This window comes from Pleurodeles waltl, chromosome 10 (genome assembly GCF_031143425.1).
Source record: "Pleurodeles waltl isolate 20211129_DDA chromosome 10, aPleWal1.hap1.20221129, whole genome shotgun sequence".
NCBI classification, from domain to species: Eukaryota; Metazoa; Chordata; class Amphibia; order Caudata; family Salamandridae; genus Pleurodeles; species Pleurodeles waltl.
In genome coordinates, this window is record NC_090449.1 from 376,566,407 (window position 1) to 376,585,631 (window position 19,225).

At 41.9% G+C, this 19,225-nt stretch overlaps 1 pseudogene; it reads right to left on the bottom strand.

Annotated features, from left to right (window-relative positions):
* Positions 1 to 255: 255 nt before the first annotated feature.
* On the bottom strand, positions 256 to 1,345 carry LOC138261553 (high mobility group protein B1 pseudogene; annotated as a pseudogene).
* Positions 1,346 to 19,225: the final 17,880 nt, after the last annotated feature.

The following is a 19,225-nucleotide window of genomic DNA, read 5'->3' on the forward strand; positions in this document are numbered from 1 at the left end:
GGGTTGAGGCGAAAATTTTGCCTCAGCCTGACTTGCCCCATTTTTTGACGCCCAAGCTCCATATTCCCCTACGCCGGCGCTGCCTGGTGTACGTCATTTTTTTTAACGCACACCAGGCAGCTCTGCCGGCTAACGCCGGCTAACGCCGGCTAACGCCATTGAATAAATACGCCGCCCGCATGGCGCTTCAGAATGGCGTTAGCCGGCGTTAGATTTTTTGATGCACAACTGCGTTGGCGCAGTTGTGCGTCGAAAACTATAAATATGGCCTTTGGAATATTGCGTTTTCTGGAAAGCATATAGAATGTCAAAACAGCTGCAACATTTTGCAATTACAAAGTGGTACTTGGTTAACAGAACAATTTTGAAGGAAAAAAAAAAACAATAAATGGTATGTATAAAACTTAACTTGTGCTGTGCACCAACATAAAACTTACTTAAACCTCCATGCCGATTTACAACCCCCTTACTGTACTAGGCAATGTTAGTGGCCATTGAAACACCACTGAAGGATATGGCTATCTAAAGACACATTTGGTAGTGTGTTAACTATATAAAAGAAAAAGTCACTGTACGGTTTAAAAACTAAATCATACACAGCCTTACAGGTCAAATCTTTCCTTAAAATGGGTATATTGTGTACAGGGGGGTTAAAAATGCTTTACAAACAAAATAATGAATGCTATTAAAGAGATGTCATTATTCATCATCCTCTTCATCCTCGTCCTCCTCTTCTTCTTCCTCTTCTTCATCTTCCTCATCCTCCTCTTCCGTTTTCTTGCTCTTTTCGACCTTATCAACTACTTTTTTCAGAGACTCTGGCTTCCCTTTAGACCGATAAGCAGCAACATCTTTCTCAGATTTTTCCTTCAATTTGGCGGCCTTCTTTTCATATGGACTTTATCATCAGAAGTTGTGTTATTCCACATTTCCCCCAGTTTTTTTGCAATGTCTCCAATGGTTAGACCAGGATGCTCTCCTTTGATTTTTGGACGGTGATCGGAGCAAAATAAGAAAAATGCAGACGGAGGCTTCTTGGGAGCATTGGGATCTTTGAACTTCTTTTTGGATTCCCCTTTAGGTGGCACATAGCCTTTCATTTCTCTTTCATAACGCACCTTGTCTGCCTTTGCCATATCTTCAAACTCCTTTCTCTTTAGCTGACATGGTCCTCCATCTTTCAGAGCATTTTTTGGAGAACTCAGAAAAATTCACAGACGCATCAGGATGCTTTTTCTTATGTTCCTCTCTGCAGGTTTGCACAAAAAATGCGTATTAGGACATTTTGCCCCTTGGCTTCTTAGGATCCTTGCCCATTGTGTATGATTTCGCTTTCTGTAAGGCACGCACCTAATGTTGTGCCTATGGGGCTCAGTGTTCTGCAATGGCTATGAGCGGACTCGTCTACGCACAAGGTTTCGCTGGGCTCGCTCTCTGTCAGTGCTGTAACATTACTCTCTATGGAACGCTGTGCCAAACTCCATATTTATATTTTGTCATTAGACCCATCTAACGTCAAAATATTGGAGTTTGCACCATTTTTTAAATGTGTGAACCTACCTTGCATCAATGAGATGCAAGGTAGGCGCTCCCATCTAAAACATGGGCCCATATTTACATATTTATACTTTTTTTGTGCCACATTTGTGTCACTTTTGGTGCAAAAGCGGCACAAACTCACAAAATACAATTATATTTTGTAAGTTTGCGCCACTTTTGCATAAAAACATGACGCAAATGCAGGGCAAAAAAAGTATAACTATGGACCATGATGCTAACCCCATAGCCTTATATTTTTCCCCTAGTGCTAAAATGATGCACGGGTGGGAGGAGGGGCTACATAATGGTGCAAAGCTTGGGTCCACAGGTGCCCTCCTCAAGCCCCAGGAACAACACCACCCACACCAGAGGGACACCGGAGGATGGGGGACCCCATCCCAGTTAAGTAGGGTAAGTACATATTTTTTTTAAATTAAAGTGCCATCTGGGGCCCAACTTGGGGACCTCTGCATGGCACAGGGTGCCTGGCTATGCCCAGGGGACACTGGTCCCCTGTGCTGGCCATTGGGGTGGTGGGCAAGACTCCTGTCTTTTCTAAGACAGGAGGCATGTGGTTATGGATGATTTTGCGTCAGAAAATGATGCTAGGCTGGTTAGAGGCATTGTTTGCCTATAACCAGCCTAACGTCATTTTTTGGTGCAAACCCCCTTCTCCCATACCGCCACCTCCACCCAAATAACATCATAATTTTTTTTACGCTACCCCCCCCTTTGCACTGGGCTTGCGCTATTCCATAAATATGGAGCCCCGCTGGCACTCAGGAATGGTGCAAGCCGGTGCTAAACTTTTTGATGCAAAACTGCATTAGTGTAGTTTTGCATCGAAAGTATAAATAAAGCCGAGGCCCAAGTCTGACGAGGCTGCTAATCTCCTTTTGGATGCAAAAGCTCGTTTACACTTAAACTGGATTGAATGTGCTCACAAATTACAAGGGTCAGTTCCTGTAATTTGTGGATGGTGAAACCTGCAGCAAATCGTAAAGGCAACTAGCGCACATGCAGTTTTTGTGCAATTCAGAATAAGGAATAACATTCACCATTTTGCAGATTACACTCATAGATGTGAAAGTACATCATTGGGTGCAAACAGTGCTCCAGCTAACTCATGCAACCCACACAAATAAGTGAATCAACAAGCTTTAATGGTGTGATGTGCTGTGTTAATCTGTAAAGCATCGTTATGGGAACATGCTAACACGGCAATAAGAAGCATTTGCAAAGCAATAGGTCTTGAATGAGTGAGAGTTAGAGCCCCTGGTGTTGCAAATGATAATGACAACCTGGAATTTGGTACCTTACAAATATGTATTCATGCAGCACATTAAGGTGCATATTTATACTCTGTTTTGGCTGAATTTGCATCAAAGTTTTTGAGCACCATATTTATACTTTGACACCCGATCCGGCGAACGTAAAAATTCAGCAGTGTGCGTCATTTTCTGGATGCGTGAAACAGCCTTGTGTTAATGAGATGCAAGGTAGGCGTTCCCGTCCAAAAAATGACTTTAAGGCCCGTGCTCCTTAATAATACTCCTGCGTCACTTTGATGCACAGGAGGGAGCGGGCCTTAAAAAATGGTGCCCAGCCTGATTTGTGTCGTTTAACGCCTGGGTGAGGGCAGGTGCTCATTTCCATGGTCTCTGACCATTGAAGCAGTCCCAAGGTGCCCTTCCCTGCCCCCAGGGACACCCCCTGCCACCCTCGCCCACCCCTGGAGGACACCAATGGATGGGGGGACCCATCCTAGGTAAGTACCGGTAAGTAGAGGTAAGTATTTTTTTTTTTTTTAACGTGGCATAGGGGGCCTATCTTGGGCCCCCCTACATGCCACTGTGCCCAATGGCCATGCCCAGGGGACAGAAGTCCCCTGGGCATGGCCATTGGGCAGGGGGGCATGACTCCTGTCTTTGCTAAGACAGGAGTCATTTCAGTGGGGGTTGTGTGTCAATAAATGGCACAAGTCCGGTTAGAGCCATGATTTTTTACTCTAACCTGACTTGCACTATTTTTTGACGCGCAACCCCCATTCTTCCCTATGCCTGCGCTGCCCGGTTAGAGGTATTTTTTTTTACTCTAACCAGCCCACAGCGCTGGCTACCGTCAATCCATAAATAAGGCGCCTGCCTGGCGCATTGGAATGGCGTTAGCCGGCGGTAAATGTTTTTACGCAAACCAACTACCACAGTAAAATAGCATTTGGAGGGAACATGGTCATATAAACCTATATTTAGTCCCTAGATGGCCAAATCACATAAAAAAGAATGATAAAGATTATTGTAGTATAATCATATAATCTGCCCCTTGAGGGAATAGTGTTTTACACATTTTCAGGCCTAGCAGGCCTTTTAAATATTATTTAACTGTGAGGTCAGTGGCACAAGGATGCAGTGCCGCAGGTCGTTACTAGATGTCCCTGTAGAGTCAATAGCAGAAAGTGCAGTACCACTGGTCGTAGCTAGATGTCCCTGTAGAATCAAAAGCAGAAGGTGGAGTACTACTAGAAGTGGCTAGATGTCCATGTAGGGTCAACAGCAGAAGGTGCAGTATGGTATGTTGTTACTAGGGGCCAGATGTACGAAAGGATTTTACCCATTCTGTGTCTATGGGAAAAAGCTTCCGTACATATGGCCCTAGATGTCCCTGTGCAATCAACAGCAGAAAGTGCAGTACCACTGGTGGTGGCTAGATGTCCCTGTTGAACCACCTGAATTAATATTGTCTAAGAAATCAAAAAATAAAAACATTGTACTGCATTACATTGCAAGCTAAACAGGATTGTCAGAATACGATTTCAAACAAGACCCCTATAACATAAACTCCTCTTTAGTGTTGAAACAAAGGCTTGAGACAGGAGAGAACATAAATATGCATTAAATGGCAGAAGAGGTTATGATATTCGGGGCCCCTCTCATTAGTACAAGGTGCAGTACTACTGGTGGTGGCTAGATGTCCCTGTTCAGCCAACTAAGTCAGTCGTGATTTGAAGCACTGGAGCTACTTTGGTGCAAATAGCAAACATACTGCATTAAACATCTACAGAACAAGCAGGATTATGAGAGTACTAACAAGGTCCTTAAAACACAAACTCCTCTCAGCTATAATTTAAAAAAAAATACATACATTTCAGCTAGGAGAAAATTTAAATATGCATTAACTGTTGGAAGAGGTTATTATTTTTGGGCCCCCTTTCACTTAGTGTGACCCACAAGATTGCCCGAACAGAAAGAGCACATCATTCTAAATGTTTTTGAGGTGGTCCCATTGCCTTAGGACCACCACAGGCTGAGTTATGGGCACATATGTGTTGTAAAATGAATGCCTGCAAAGCATAATGGGGTGAGTTTCCCTAAGTGCAGTGAATATTGTAGTATTGGCTCTCCCGCTGTGCTAGGAGAGACGCAATTGCAGATTCATTCCTAGGTCAATTTCATGTGATCTAAAGCAACAAAAAAATACAAAACACAGATATAACACAACTACTTGTAACGACTGATTCATGTAAAGTAAGGACCAAGTGATAGACAAAAGTAGAAAAGGAAGCACACACGGGTGAACACGAGTGGTTACTGACAAACACGAGAGGCAGAAAACAAAGAAAAATTGTCCTTCCAAACAACAGAAAAACATTCCAAGCATAAGTAAACTGTACTTGGCCGATGCTCCTCAGTCAAGTACAGGAAGTGACATATGGGCTGCCAAACCACTAAGAAAGCATTGCAACAAATGCAACACTGCTTTAAACCTATTGGAAGTGTCAGGCAGCTGCAGGCGGGAACAAATGACTATACCGCTAACAACATGTCTTCTAAACAGAGTATGCACGCTGTCTAGGCTTGACCTAATAAAAACAGGTTGAGGTCTACAATATATCTCTCCAGTGTCAGATATATCATGCAGGTGTGGTGGTGAAACCAAAAGTATGCAAAGTGGGCCTGTGCACAAAGATAATAAAGCTTCAGGTCAGTAATCATGAATTCTCCCTGGTAATAAGGTATGGTATGAGATCCCCAAGTTTGTCTTCGTTGTTTACCTGACCAGTTCAGTTTCAGCAATAGGAAATTTAGAGTATGGAAAATGTGTTGGTAAGGTGGATTGTTATGTTGACACAGTAGCAAAAAAATCTGGGAATGATCACCATTTTGGTCAATCCAACGTGGCCTGCCATAAACAGAGGCTGCACAGTCCATTTTAGTATCTTATCCTCTAGCTTTGTGATGGCACTGTCATAGTTTTCCTGTTACAATTGCCTCTTTATCATGGCTAATCTAAACACTCAGGTATGTAACCAGATCCTACACCATGGCAAATCTGACAAAAATGTAGGAGTGTGTGAGGTACGTGGAAATATATCTGATTTCTCCCAGTTAATCGCTACTTGTGAAAGGACTCCAAATACAAAGAACTCCCTGAGGATAAGGATGAAGCTTACTTCTGCTACTCCTATAATTAGTGTCATATCAGTCACAAATAAGGTTATTAATATACTCATGGCCCTAAATCTAAGGGCGTATTCCAATTGGTCCTGACATAATTTGCCCACAGGTAGTTTGAGAGCCAGGAGAAAGAGCATTCGGGACAGTGGGCATCACTAGCGTGGCACTGGTAATTGGTATTGGATCTGACACCTGGCCATTAATACAAAGTCTAGCTGCAGAGGAAGTGTAAAGCAATCTTATCCTATGAAAAAACATTACTGGAAGGCACATATGAGAGAGAGTGGCAAATAAGTATTTCCATTCATTGGATTCAAATACCTGTTTAGCGTTGAGGAACATAGCCTCTGCCGTTAATTGGGGGTAGTTTGTTGATGTAGATCACAATATGGGGAACTTTCATACCTATAGACCTTCTGCACTCCCAGCTGATTATGAATCTTACAGTGACTTAGAAGTCACATCAAGATATCAAGAACATCAAGCATGATTTGGTGGTCAGTGAAAGCATGTTCGAAACTTTAAAATATAATGACGGGGCTACCTGATCATTAATGACTTGGTATACACTGAATCCTGACAGCGAATCTACAGAAGTAAGGCAGTTACTGAGCCAGGTAGTGGCTGTTTATGTTATGGGCAACACTGACAGTATGCCCAAAATTAACTGCAATGGGAGAATTTGCTCCTGGTCCTGAACAGCATGCACATGCTGCAGTGCAGGCAATTTGTCCAAAGATTATTAATGCTATCATGGGCAAGTCACCCACAAAGTGAGATACAATTATAAGATAAACATATAGTTTTAACTGTGCGTTTTCCTCTTGGAATGATACCTGCCTTAGAAAAGTGCACCACTTAGGCAACAACATTTGCAAGTATATAAACTACTACAAGTAGCATTCTCTCATTAGCACTGTTCCCTGAGGTGTTAAAGCAAGCACAAAATGAGCATGGAGAAACACCAGCTCTAGATTAAAGGACTTAAAACAATAGTTCTAGGTAATGTTTGCAGAGAGGCTGCATTTATCATTGTGTGCCAGCAGTTGTCTGAGATTTTCCTTCAGAGTCTTGAATGAGAGCCTCCAAAAACTTATTTCAGAAGTTTACACCTCTGTAGGCCAGGATACCTTCAGATCATTGGATATAAAACTGCAACTCAAAGCAGAGAATAAAATGAGTGTTCCATTAGGGAGAAAACACACTAATGACTAACAAGAAGCAGAATGAAAAATAAATAACAAGGTCTTAATCGCACTTAGGGGGTGATTCTGACTGCGGCGGACGGCGGTCGCCGCCCGCCAAGCGGTTCCCGCCGAAAGACCGCGGCGGTCATTCTGGCTTTCCCACTGGGCCGAAAGTCCGCCCGCCAGCCCAGCGGGAAACACCCTTCCCATGAGGACGCCGGCTCAGAATGGAGCCGGCGGAGTGGGAAGGTGCGACGGGTGCAGTTGCACCCGTCGTGAATTTCAGTGTCTGCAAAGCAGACACTGAAATTCTTCGTGGGGCCCTCTTACGGGGGCCCCTGCAGTGCCCATGCCATTGGCATGAGCACTGCAGGGGCCCCCAGGGGCCCCGCGGCACCCCCTACCGCCATCCTGTTCCTGGCGGGAGAACCGCCAGGAACCGGATGGCGGTAGGGGGTGTCAGAATCCCCATGGCGGCGGAGTGCGCTCCGCCGCCATGGAGGATTCTCAAGGGCAGCGGGAAGTCGGCGGTACACCGCCGACTTTCCGTTTCTGCCCGCGGCTGAACCGCCGCGGTCAGAATGCCCAGCGGTGCACCGCCAGCCTGTTGGCGGTGCTACCGCCGACCTCCGCCATGGCTGTAATTACCGCCAGGGTCAGAATGACCCCCTTAATGTAGTAATTCAGTAAGGGTGCATAGGAACCATGATAAAGTCTGATCTATATCATTATCTTGATAGCTATTCTCCCCATTCTTTAAAGTGTTGCATGCCCAGCCTTAGGTCTCAAATTTAGATCACTTTTTTTAGCTTGACATCTTTTTGTAATGGTGACATTTCACATAGTTTACTACTAACACAAGAATGTGATTCTCACCCATTGATTCCTGGTAGACATTGTCTCTCTGTAGTCTGTACATCAGTCCAAGGATGCACAATCGGAACACAATCCCTTTGTTTTCCTTTTATGTGCTTCTTAAAAGACAACTAGTTTTGCAAGACAAATCAAAGTGGCTTTTCTGCACCTCTATCACAATGCGACCGGGAGAGAGTTGCATTATATAGTGTTATTGCTACACTCACCAAGATGAGCACTTTATTCTAGACTATCATTGAAACACTGTGAAATGTGACTGAGATTCAGCCCTGCTGACTCCAACCTCCATCCTGTGAAGGAAGATAACCTGTACAATTAGACTGCTTCCTTACACCTAAGACCAAGAAATGGGGATTAAACTATACCAACTGTTCTGGCAGCGGGTGCTCGAGCTATGCACTCTTTAGTATAATCCTAGTAGCAGACAGGAAGGAGGCAACAGTATTAACAATTAATATGGTCAAATTCTTTGTATTGTTTACCCTACTAATAATGCTGATTACAGTAACATATCTCATGTATGTAATAATTGCTCGTGCTTTCTTTGCAAGAACACAATCATTTCAATAAATGTATTGAAAATGCATTTTCGTATCTTTCTTGTGTTTACCTTGGAGATGCAAGAGTAACCAAATGAAAGGGAAGATCTTGTCCCATGGACTCCTTGGGAATCAGAGTGTCATGTTTGAGGTAACCAATAACATCTATTACCCATGTTAATTTAGGAGTTTGGATGTGTTATTATGAGCTAGCCACAATAAACAAACAATTACTGATTATATAGGCATACTAAGGGCCTGATTTAAATCTCAGTGGAGGGGTTACTCTGTCACAATGATGACAGATATCTTGTTTGCCGACATCTAAATCCCATAGGAAAAAATGGGATGTAGATTTCCGGCGGATGGGATACCTGTCACCATTATGACAGAGTAACCCTAACTTCAAGATCTAAATCCGGGCCCTAGGTCTCTGTATTCTGAAGTTCTTGTTGTTTTATATACAATCCTACTAACCTTGAAGGACTGTATAACAATAGGACACTGGAGAGAGTAAAAGGGCAGGACTGGGACAGCCTGATAATCACAGAAATGATTATTATATGAAGCATATCAAGATATCAGACATGAAGCTGACTCTAGTGTAAAGAAGGAAAAGAAAGGTTGAGACTTAAAGTCTCATTATAAGAAAAAAAATGTCTGGTCTGGCAAAAGGTGAGCTCTGCTAACTACCGATACTTCTGCAGACCTGTCTTAAGTGGTAGGGCTTCTGAGAAGCACAGCAGAAGTGAAAATAGTTTGGTAGACTCTCGAAGAGAATATGATGGTGACTCCAACTAAAGAACACATATAAGCTGAGCTCCCACATGGGCATGTAACCTCTCCAGTCAGGATTCATGATGTAGAAATACAAATTAATTGATATATAGCGAACGAAAATACAATATTATGACTGAATTGTTCTGATACTCATGACATCATACTTGCAGAAGATAACTGACCTCTGGATTTTGTAAGGGAAGCACCTTGGAGTGAGAAAGGGATAATGGAATAATTTTTTGCCATACTACCTTAAGAACTCAGGAAAAACATGGAAGTGAGTATGCTCTGTGTTAAAGAGAAACAGAGCAGGGTGGGGCAAATAATCCATTCCACATGCAATTTCATTAAGGCCTGAGTCCCAGTTACAGGCTCAAAATCCTTTGAAGCCAGAAGCAAAGGGTGACATAAATGTAATTTTAAATCAGCTACAACATTACGGCATAAAAACACTCAGACATTCCACAATTAATACCTCTTTTTCCCGTTTTTGAAACCTGATATTTCATAGAATAGTCTGTCATCATAGAAATGTAAAAACACACACATGCTGTACAAAATGCCTATGGTACTGGACTCATGATAAATATAGTGAGAGAAAATATTAAACAATCCTTTATAACTAATGATTTCATTAGTCAAACCATAGAACCTGAATCCTAGCATGTAACTGCTTTCTTTCTTGCCATTTTTTATAAATATACGTATGCATGGCTGCTACACGAGTATTGGAATAACCCTGGGATTTTTGCAGCACGATTTATAAAGATTTATGGAATTCTTACAAGAAGATCCTGAAGTGCTATCATACTTGATGAAATATATACTACAAATAATTCCTTAACTTAACACCTGGCTGGGGTGGATAGGATGGTGACTATTGTAGACTGACATGGTTAAAACAACAATTTAAAGATTCTAAAATTGCATACCTTAATGAAATGTTTCTATAATGTGAGTTATCAGCGCCTGACTTCCAACAGAAGTGTGCTACTTTGCAGCCACCAAACACATTAAGGAAGTTACATGGCCTAGTAGGGTTTCTTACCTTTGGGAGAGTGTATTTGCCAAATTATGCTTAGGAAGTGAAATGTTTGTATGAAGTAATCACTCCTGTGTTTTCCGAAAAATATTGGGTGAGAGCACACACCGTTATCCTACGCCTACTACATGCAGACACGGTACAGACTAGGGGCCTCATTTACACAGCCCTTCGCCCCAGGGCGGCACAGCAAGGGACTTGCTGAGCAGCCCTCTGCCACTGGGAAAGGGCAGAAATGCACTGAATCTACAAGATACAGTGCATGTTTGTCCTTTTCCCCCTGCATTGGTGCACAAATTGCTGCCGTGCGCCAATGAAGGCATCTTTGCACCATGGTGCAAGGGTGCCTGCATTGGAGGATTAATGTTTTTGTGCAGGAAAAGACACCTTCCAGCACAAAAAAATCACAAGAGGCATACTCCCTCTTTTTATGTCTGCTGCAGAATGCAGCGCACATAGAAAGAGGAAAAAACAGGAAGAAATAAAGATATTTCTCCCTGTTGCGTCATTCTTATGTCATGTCTGAGGAGGCGTAGGAGGAATCTGATGCATCCCCGGACTTGTAACTCTGGGAATCCGCCAGATTCCTTCCTGTTGCATGGATGTTGTGTGAGAAGATCCCAGGCAACACCTATGAAATACCCCTTACATGCTGTTTTATGCGTGAAAGGGGTCCATAGTTACAAGGCCATGAAAAGCCATGCAAGGTGGCTTTGTGTTGCCTCGTAAATATGGGCTGGCACACTGCACCACCAGAGTGTAAAAAAAAAAATGACACTCTAGTGGTGCAGTGTTCCACTAGTGCCTCATAAAAGGCCTAAGTGCCTTATTTAGAGTTCGATGGATGGGTTAGTTCATCACAAACATGACAGATATCCCAACGCAATGTTACAAGTGTATTATATCCTATGAGGTGAAATACTGTGAACAGGATACCCTTCATGTTTCTGACAGAGTAACCCATCTATCAGACTCAAAATCAGGTCCTAAATATTTATAGACCTGGAACAACAAAATAGACCTAGTGATTAGGGTTGTTAATAGCACTTCAGGCTACCCGTAGATAGTATACAATGAAGGAAAGATGTGAGAAATTGGGTTGTTGCTTGACTAGGGTGGAAGCCCCAGTCAAGCAACAGTCACAATCCTTTGCAGGGTGAACTACAAAAAGTCAGTAATTTAACCTGTGCTTAACCCTGGGTAGCATGGCATAAAAAGCAATAAGGCTAAACTTGGAGGCAATGCATTAAGTATTTATGCAGTACACACACAGCAATATAGTAACAGCTCAACACAATAATAATTCCAAACCAATTTAGAAAAATTTAAACATTTTAATAAATTATTTGACACTAAAACCATCAAACTCCAATTAGTAAAACAGGTGTTATGATTTTTTAAAGTTTAAGATTCAAAATAGCAAATCTTTAGTTTTAAAAAATGTCCATCATGGTGCCTTTAGCACCAACATCAAAGGGCCAGGCGTTGATATAGACCTCTTAGGGTTTAAAGACTCACTCAGGCTGAGTCCTTGTGCTGGCTCAAGATGGTGGGAGAAAGCTATCTCCCTATGGCTCTGAACAGAGGGCCAGCTAAACTAGCCTTAAGGTCACTTCTGGAGTCCTGAGTGCAGGTGAAGATGCAGGGCACCACAGCAGGGCTTGCCTCTGAGGGTTCAAAGCAGGCTCCAACAGCAAAGCAGTCATGCCAGGTACATCAGTGGTCTGCTAGAGTGCACAGTAGGTCACATCAGTAAGCATTCCTCTAAGAGTCCGTCCGCAGGTCTAGTAATGAACTGAAGACTGGGTCTGAGAGCCCTATTTGTATACCCAGGAACCCTGCTCCTAGAAGAAGTTTCTATAAGGGTTCTCTGAAGTTCCAGGAGTTTTCTGTCTCCCTTGCCCTGGCTCCTAGCAGGCTGTACTGACAATACAGTGTCATTAAGCCTATTTATGTGTAAGTAGGGTTGTGCTTAGCTCCACCCCCAACAAGTCAGTTAATGGCCCATTCAGCCTCTGCTAATCTCACTATTATGTGACTGCCTAGGGTGAATTCACAAAGTCTCAACTGTCAATAACACTGAGTCATGTGACCTAAGGCAGGCTGCAGGTAGAGAGAGGGCTAAGGGTAGGACAATGCCAACTTTCAAAAGTGGCATTTTAAAACTTGAAATGATAAATCTGACTTGACCACTAAAGAGGATTTATCATTACAAGCTCAGAGATACCAAACATGATATAACTACCATCTCTGGTTGAGGAATTACAGCTTATTAATATAATAAGGAATCTCCAATGTTATCCTATAGGGGGAGTATGCCACACAGTCGTGAAAAGCTAATTTGGGGAATTTTTCACTACTAGGACATATAGGACTAAAAAATACATGTTCTATCTTTTAAATACAAATCACCTTTCCCTATGGGCTGCCTAGGCCTACCTTAAGGGTGACTTATATGTAGTAAAAATGGAGTTTAAGAATTGGCAAGGGGGCTTTAAATGCCAAGTCAACATGGCAGTGGGACACTGCCTTCAGGCTGCAATCGCAAGCCTGGGACATTTTTTAGAGTCCTACTTAAATGGCTGGACAATAGATGTTGCAGGCCCACTGGTAGCATTACATTTACAGGCCCTAGGTATATGGTGTACCATTCTACAAGGGACTTACATGTAAATTAAGTATGCCAATCAGGTATATGCCAAGCAAACCATGTTTTAGGGTGAGAGCATAAGCTCTTTAGCACTGGTTAGATGTGGTAAAGTGCACAAAGTTTTAGGGCCAACAAGCAAAAATCAGGCAAAAAGTAGGAGGAGGAAGGCAACAAGTTTGAAAGTGACCCTACAGAGAGTGGCTTTTCCAACAGTAGACAACTCCTATAGAATACAGATCACACTAGTTTTCTTCTGCTGAGGAACATATACAGCTATACTGAAAGACCACCCTTTGGTGCAGGGAAAACAAATCATCATAGCTTTTCAAGTACCTATACTAGAAGCAGCAACAGAAGCTAGCATTCCTAATGCTCACATACTATACCTGTATTGGATGCAGTGGGATGCATTTTTAAGTGCTACTGACATAACATATGAATAGATCCTACAGTCCCCGTGCAAGAATGCTTGCAAAACACACACAATATTCTACAAATTCTGCGTAGTCTACCATAAATGAGTACAAGTGTATGTCCTGCAGTAATGGCTCCACACAGCCTATGGTTGGAACTAAACAGAAATACTCAGTGACTTTGTGCTGCAGTTATGGAAAATTTTGAGGATGGCAACTTCATGCCACTATGCATACAGTAACATTTGGGATGATTCCACTGTACAGCTAAAAACAATGCCCTCCTGTTTGTCCTACAAAAGGTGGATTTCTCAGAGTCTACACTTATTGTGTCAGATTTAGCATTCTGTGTTCAAGCATACAATAAAGATTCACTGCATTGGCACTTAAATGGATTATTGGATTCATAAAGGAAGTCAATAGAAAGTAGCAACATTGAGGAAAGGTTGCTGGATTAGAGGATAAGATTACTTTAGTCATGCAAAACACACCATGGCAAATAAAAGAGATGGAATTTAGCTAGAGGGATCTCTGCAGCATATTTAGCAGCAAAAACAGAGGTGCAGATTTTTAAGGTGGCTGCTGTCCCTACATCTCAAACTACGATTGATGCAGACATTTTAGTAGCAATTCAAGCAACTTTGAAAGGGGAATTACCTCCTGGTGGTTTTCACTATAAACATTACTATACCATCACTCAAGACAACGTTTCTATGCTTTTTATACCCACTGTAGAAGATATCCAAATTCCTGATCAGTGAGCTAGATTACCTTTAATCAGGACATCTGAGGATCAGATAGCCTCAGCTCATGCTTTAATTTAGTGCTATTGGATAAATACTATAGCAACAATACTGATGCCCACATTTGTGAAAGCTTACAAAAAACATGTGTAAGAATGGAATATTTTCCAACAAATTACACATTCTACTACTGCAAAACCAACACAGACTCATCTTAGTTTTTCCGAAGAACCCTTTGAGGTAGTTTTCCTTGACCATATCGGATTAATCCTGAGTATCACTCAATATAAAAATGGATTAGTTGCAGTCCATTCACACTCCAGGGTCTTTGGGTTTGGTCACAAAAGACTGCCACTTCTGCATCAGTCATAAAAGACTAGTAATGCCTAGTAGCAATAAAGGCAGTTCACATCATTCTTTCAGACATCGATCCTGCATTTTCTGCTAAGTTATTCATGGATGCTATGTTTGCTCTGGGTGTATGACTGCTGTATTTGCACAACTTTGGACATGAATCAAATAGGATTGTAAAATGTGCCAATGATACACTTACACAAGTTGGTTGCATAACCTGTATGGGATTCATAGAGTGCTAAGGGCCAGATGTGAAAAGTTCCATAATATAGAATTGCAAATTGCAATGAATTCTGAATCACAATTTGCAGATCAATATTTGTCATGTACCATTCTTCCACTTAGAAAATTAATGATTCATTATAATTTGCATTATTATTTACCAACTCTAAAATACTGAATTGGTAATTTGCGAATGCATTCACAAATTATGAGAGTCGAATTCGAGAACTGTTTGATGACCTCACAATGAGGAAGTGATTTAACACTTGTTCTGTGGAAACCTATATGTCAGAGAGGAAGGAAGGCACTGTTTTCAAAGCAAACACAGAAGAGATTTATCTTTTTGGGCCGTCAAAACATTTGCATCTCGTCCAGAAAAGAGGCTCAGAAAGATGTTGGAGGAAGAAAGTGAAAAATGAAATTTAGTGATAAGATGTTGGGGATACTCTCTTAAGAATGTGTGGCTCATAATTAGGAGCTTTTTGGGTAGAGCTCATTTACAAGTCCTGACTCGAAAAAGAAAAAATATGGTAGTGGATATAAGTGCCTGGATACCCACTCGGGTGATTAGTTTTCTATACAAATTAATATAACATACAAGATAAAATAAACTCTGTGGAAGTTACTCAATGTACAGTGGAAGAGATAAAGAAAAGATGCAAACCTGCTTTTGGAAGCACATGGAACATGTGGCGAATCCTCAACACAGCAACCACCAACACCTCTTGAGGACCTTCTTGAGCCCATTTTAAAGCCAGAGGCCATAGTGTGCCTCACTGGCAATGATACCTCAACACCACCCTGCTAATGTAACCCTTTGTTGCCAGGCCTTTTCCTCCTAAGGTTCCAGGCATTTTTTTGGCTATTTGGGGCTGTTCACGCTAAGGCCCTTATAACATTTTGTCCATACAAGCTACCCACGCCAAATTTGCGCCCTTTTTTTCCATCATCTTAGGGATTCTAGAGGTACCCAGAGTTGGTGGGTTGCTCTGGAGTGGACCAACAAAGTATCCAAAATACAGCAAAAATGTTTTTTTTTTTTTTTTTTTTAAAAAAGGAAAATAGGGCTGCAGAAGAAAGCTTGTTGTTTTTTCCCTTAAAATGGCATCAACAAAGAATTTGTGGTGCTGAAATTACCATCTTCCCAGATTTCAGGAACAGGCAGACTTGAATCAGAAAACCACATTTTTCAACACAATTTTGGCATTTTAGTTGGACATACCCCATATTTACTATTATTTGTGCTTTTAGCCTCCTTTCAGTTAGTGAGAGAAATGGGTGTGAAATCAATGCTGGATCCCAGACAGCTAAATATTTATGAAAAGTAGCCAAAATTCTGAATTCAGAAAAAGGTCATTTGTGTAGATCCTACAAGGTTTTCTTACAGAAAATAACAGGAAAATAAAAAATAAAAAAATCCAGGTAAAAAAGCAGCCATTTCTCTCCACTTTTTACTCTGTAACCTTTTCCTGCAATGCAGATTTTCAAAAGCAATATACCTTTACATCTGCTTACACATGGTTGCTGGGATATATAAGGCTTGTCGGTTTATGAAGAACCCTAGGTACCCAGAGCCAATAAAGGAGCTGCACCTTGCAATGGGTTTTCATTGTATACCGAGTAGACAGAACTTCATTTGGTGAAATATAAAGAGTGAAATATAGGTATCATGGAAACCTTTGTATTTCCAAAATGAGCACAAGTTAAGGTGCTGAGAAGCAGTGGTTATTTGCACATCTCTGAATTCTGGGGTCCCCATACTAGCATGTAAATCACAGGGCATTTCTCAAAGAAACTTATTTTTTACACACAGTCTTACATTTGGAAGGAAAAAATGTAGAGAAACACAGGGGGCATTAACACTTGTTCTGCTATTCTGTGTTTCCTCAAGTCTTCCTATAAAAATGGTACCTTACTTATGTGGGTAGGCCTAATGCCCGAGATAGGTGTCGGACCAAGGACACATCACATTTTTATATTGCAATCTGAGGTCTTTTTTGAAAAGTGCCTAGCTATGGATTTTGGTCTCTAGCTCAGCTGGCACCTAGAGAAACCTACCAAACCTGGACATTTTTAAAAAGTAGACACCTAGGGGAATCCAAGATGGGGTGACTTGTGGGGTTCTCATCAGGTTCTGTTACCCAGAATCCTTTGCAAATCTCAAAATGTGGCACAATAAAAACACTTTTTCCTCACATTTCGGTGATGGAAAGTTCTGGCATCTAAGAGGAGCCACACATTTCCTTTTACCCACCATTTCCCCAAGTCTCCCAATAAAAATGGTACCTCACTTATGTGGGTAGGACTAGTGCCCTCAACAGGAAATGCCCCAAAACACAACATGGACACATCACTGTAGTGAATCTTAGTTTCTTTTAACAGGATGCAAGAGTAAGCTCAGCCTTTGGCTTCCAGAATTGGGCCCCCGTCACCTAGTGACTTTTACCCTACTTAGATTGCTCTGTTTTAGCACATTTATTTAATTAAATCTTTTAAGATGGCTGCCTTGTTCTTAGTTAGGCCCATGTTTTAGTTTTGGGTTATCAGTGCTACCACGCTAAGGCATCAATATCAAGCGACAAAGATAAACAAAATGTAGGTGTTCACATTGGGTACTTTCCCGCTTTTCGTTTTTAAGGGAATTGTTTATATAAATTACCGTCCCAAGCATGTATTGTTATCTATTCTTTGGGATCAGACCCACGTCAGGGGTCCAAGCAGATCTGAATAAATACTCCTTACTTAAACAGCTAGTCAGAGGGAATCTGACCAGATGCCATTGCTGCTATTGATGCTGTGCGTCACCTTGATGCTGACCCATTCTTCGTGTTGGAGTCTGAGCTAGAGACCTCACTCAAAGATAACGAGGGTTGGGGGCTCTTCTCATGGACATGGCATTGGCAGAGTAGGTTTAACATACCGAGCTCTCTTTTAGGTTGGAGATTAGGCTCAGTATGCTAGGGTATCAGGACATATCTTAAACTTTATGTCATAATATGTTATTGCAAGATGGTGGGGGTCTTTGTATTAATGACTCGTGTCTTACCATTCTGTTTCTTGCACTAATCATTATCCTAATCATTGCAGCCCATGCAACTTATCAAAGAATGCAGTTTTGCTCAGTAAAACCTATTGAAACTTTACTGCATCTTCTTCATTGACTGTGTTTGATTGAGACATGTTGTTTATGTGAAAAAGGGATAATCTCCTTTTAACCACGACACCCCCTGAGATGTCAAACTCTTGAGTCCATGCGTAAAGGCTGCCACAAATCACCTTTTACTGTTTGGCTTTTGGTTGAGGTGCTGCTTGTGAGCTGGGAGGGTTGGGATGACAGTTGCAATTTGTTGTAGGATTAGCATAGTTGCCTAGAATCATAAGTACTGTCATCCTTAATCCTTCAATCTTGCCAAGAGCAAGAGTCAAACTACATCACATTTTCCCAAAGAAAACTGACCTGTCTTTTGCAAAGTGCCTGGCTGTGGATTTTGGCCTCTAGCTCATCCAGAACCTAGGAAAACAAGCAAACCTGGAAATGTCTGAAAACTAGACACCTAGGGTAACCCAGGATGGGTTAACTTGTGGCACTCTCATCAGGTTCTGTCACCCAGAATCCTTAGCAAACCTCAAAATTTGGCAAAAAAACACTTTTTCCTCACATTCCGGTGCTGCACAGTTCTGGAATCTGAGGGGAGCCACAAACTTCCTTTTACCTAGGGTTCCCCTAGGTCTCCTGATAAAAATAGTACCTCACTTGTGTGGGTAGGCCTAGTGCCTGTGACAGGAAATGCCCCAAAACACTACATGGACACATCAAAATGATCAAATCCAAAACTACCATTTTTTGCACGGTGGCACCTGCGTTTTTGGTACTGGGCTCAGCAGCCATCGAGGGAAACCTACCAAACCAAGACATTTCTGAAAACTAGACACCTGAGGGAGTCCAGGGGGGTGCAACTTGCGTGGATCATCCAGTGTGTTTCTACCTTGAATCCTCAGCAAACCTCCAATTTAGCTAAAAACAAAGTCACATTTTTCCCACATTTCTGCGTGGCATCACCGCACCAGTACAAATTTCCTACCACCCAATGTTCCCCTCAGTCTCCCAATAAAAATGATATCTCACTTATGTAGGTAGGCCAAGTTCCTTTGACAGGGAAGAGCCAAAAACAGGTGAAAATTGAGGGGGAACCAAAGCACGTCTAAAAGAGCAGTTTAGTTGAGAAGTGGGCAGAATTTTTATCGGTATACATGCAAAAATTCTGGGTGGTAGCAACTTTGTGGATTTCTGCAAATTCTGGAAGGTTCCATCACAAAATTGCGGGGACAATCTGTGATTTCAAGCAAAGTTGGAGGTTTGCAGGGCATTGTGGGTAGGGAAATGGTACACAGTTCATGTGAAGCACACAACCCTGGACTCACCCAG